Source organism: Priapulus caudatus, unplaced genomic scaffold (assembly GCF_000485595.1).
Source record: "Priapulus caudatus unplaced genomic scaffold, Priapulus_caudatus-5.0.1 Scaffold28, whole genome shotgun sequence".
Classification (NCBI taxonomy): Eukaryota; Metazoa; Priapulida; class Priapulimorpha; order Priapulimorphida; family Priapulidae; genus Priapulus; species Priapulus caudatus.
The window spans coordinates 646,647-650,195 of record NW_014577089.1 but is presented as its reverse complement, the minus strand read 5'-3'; positions in this window follow the sequence as shown (position 1 = coordinate 650,195).

Below are 3,549 nucleotides of genomic sequence, written 5' to 3'. Positions count from 1 at the left end.
GTACGGTTTAATGAGTAGAAACGAACCGGGGTAACGCCGTGTACCCTACTCATTATGATTATATCAATGTCATACATACTATTAAAAACATTAACATGCTCGGGAAAATAATGGCAGAAACCGACTTACTCTCCTCCTGGAGGAACGTAGGCAAACGAATTGTTGACCTCGGAGCAGTAGATCGGTGGCAGCGCGTGCCATCTCTTAAAGTGACGATTGAGGATTTGGTCGGCACAACCTGAAATTGAATACGACGCGACATGTCTTAACACCCAGAAATATCAGATTCTAACAACAACAACTACGTAAATACACACGGTGTTAGTAGTGTGCGCGTTCAGCATGTAAAGGTGGATAGCATAGCAGGTGGATCCTTCATCTAGCTAAAGAGTCACTTAACGTAATGACGGTATAGGCTATAGCCAACATCGAGCATTTTGGTTCTCGTTGGTACTTCGTTTAGTCAATATGTCAAGTAACTTATTGCCGGTAGACGAGACACTATAGAATTGACCGCGTTTAGAGCTTGCGCTTAGATTCCCCTACCCCTCTCTCCATGTAGAATTATAGTCACTTACTGCATGCTAAAGTCGAGCGAATCCTCGCAATTTCGGGCCAATTTCTGTAACCTTTTGAACGTGTTATGAGCGGCCGTCGGTTCTACGACCATGACGCTGCTGTGGAACGTCTGAGGCTGGCGATGGTAGGCAACAGCGGAGAGTTGAGGTTCGCCGAACAGATGGTCGATGTTGTGGTGCACCTGCGAGAGAATGACATGTCGCATTTTCATCCAGGTAATCTACATGATATTATTATGTGAAACATGCAACAGCGTATATCGTGTGCAGGGAAAGAGTACGTAGTTTTGAATGACATGCAGGATCACATCTCGTATACGGGAGAGTAAAACGTGCGCGCCAAGCCTTAAAGGCGCGCGTTGGGAGCTAGAGGAAAGACAGGTTGAACATAGGTTGAAGGAGAGGGACATACCAGCGTGTCAGGCGCAAGGAACACACATTTGGAGTATTGGCGGCAATACTGCCAAGTGTCAAGTGCTGCTAGGGATTCTTTGTCTATGACGGACATTCGCATGGCGTTGATCCTCTCCAGAGCGCTAATTGATATCATGTCGTTGTACAGCTCCGACAGCAGGTATCTGCGCATGCGCGCACACACCCACATTTAATGTCATCACACACGCATTTTTTTACTAGATTACGTCAAGCTTATAGTAGACGCACCATAGGTTATGATGATTGTACGGTTTGTTTTACCCGTAATAAACGCGTGCCGATTAGGGAGAACGAGGGACCGCATGTTACTGGTCATTTTCTCACCTGAATTCCAGAGAGACTTTGTTGGTAACCATGCAGACGAGTCTACGGGTGACCTGAGCCTGACGCAGCGAATGACCGAGTACGAGCGCACCGATCGCCTCTCCGTCTGTCTCCGCCGCAGTCACGTAGGCTTCGTCTTCAAACGTGAGTGCAAATATTACAGGTTCAGTTAACGTGAAGCATTACAAAAGGAATCTCGATCTGCATTTCCCTCTAGCGGCATTTGACGCACACTCTGTAGATTGCATAGCATATTATACCTGGCTCAGGTTTGCGCGGAATTCGTCGTGTCGCCTTCTTCTGCTTTCTTTTGCGTAAATTTTCACACTTTGCAGCCTCCTGGTTAGTGGGTGTGACTGTATCGCTGATCTAAAATTATAGATTAACATTACAAATCGACTGTATTTACATTATATGACAGGTAAATGCAGATATCTGTACAATACTGACATACGGTCATAGTGACGTGTATGCGAGAGAATGCGCAAAAGAAAGGTAGAGATATAATATAATATAATATATTATTGGCTCCCCAAAGACGTTTACCTTCAGCAGACTATTGATGTCCGTAACGGTGGTGACATCCGTCTGAGCTTCTTGCTCAGTAACGGTGGTGACCTCTGTCTGAGCCTGGCCGTCAGCCGTTAATATCTCCGTCTGCACGGCTGTGCTGGTGACGCTAGTCGTGCCCACACTGATGCTGGCCATGTCTTGGAGCATGCTGCGCGTGCAGACGGTAGCAATACGCAGCGTCACCTGTGCTGCACCGTTCAACAGCCCGGCAATGGCGTTGATGCCTTCTCCCGCCGACATACGCGACAACATGCCTGTAAAAGATTAGTGTAAATTAATTACTACTGGTGTAGCTGTTGTTCCTTATACACGGAACACCTGCACGCACTCACGGAGCACGCACACACGCAATTCTTCTTACATTGCGACCAGGGTTGCAGAGTGCACCAATAAACTCCAATGCATGTCCAACAAGAAAGACCACAGGGATTTAATATCAGAATTGTAGAGTATATGATTGAGATGAGAGAGAGAGCGAGAGAGAGAGAGGAGGGGGATTAGGTTTCGAAAGAGTATTGTTTGAATCTTGTAATGTTTTATTCAGATTATAGGAATGAATTCTCTCTAAATCAGATATTAAACTTCGAGGGATTTGTGTGTGCGTGCGTGTGTACGTGCGTGAGCGTGCTGAGATACGTATATACACGTATAGATACGTGTGTATGCTGAGATACCCCATAACCATATTAAATCCATATTCATCACAAAATATAACTCCTCTGGTGCGATATTGCGCATGCGCTAACACGCTAACGTAGCCAGATGGGTGTAGGGCCTACTGACTGTTATATGCAGCGGGCAACTTACATGCAATATCTTCTTCCTATTTCGTAAGAAAGGTCTACTGATAAAATGTTATCATATAAATTTATGATAGAATACCTCTTCTACATTTTAAATTCATGATTTTTGCAAAATAGATTTCCTCCCTGGAGATATTACACATGTGCGAGCACCATCTTAGGCGTGCAGTACGAGGTGATAAAAAATGCATAATGTAGCTTGCTGAGGTAGAGAGGGGTAGGAGACTGAGGAGAGACGGCAGAGAAGATAGCCGAGAGGCGGTAGAAAAAGAAGAAGGCTGAGCAAGGGACAATGGAGTCAAGTGGAAGAAGGGGAGGAGATAAAGTAGAAGTTTTGCACCTTATAAGTTAGGGCGCTCTCCTAATTATAAACACAGGTCTACTGATAACAATTTATTACAGAAATCTATGCTGAGATACCCCCAACTATATTAAATGCATATTCATCACAAAATATAACTCGTCTGGTGAGATATTGAGCATGCGCGTAGAAAAAGAAGGAAGCTAGGCGAGAGAATTCCATATGGTTAGGGGGTATCTCAGCATTAGAACTAGATTAGAAATGTAATGAGTGACATAAAATTGGTAAATAATAACAGATAAGCAAATATGGTAACTTTGTAGCTTTCCTGCGTTTATTAATTTAAAGCACTCGTTTACAACAACGATACAAGCTGCGCCCATGAAGACGTCCCAGGCGATCTCAATTATAACTTTTATAAAAAGTAATATTATTAATAATAATAATAGTAAAGACACATGATCGTTTAAAAAATGTAGTATCCTCTCTAATATCATGTATATTAATCTCATTAGAAAGGCATCACACGCCTTGA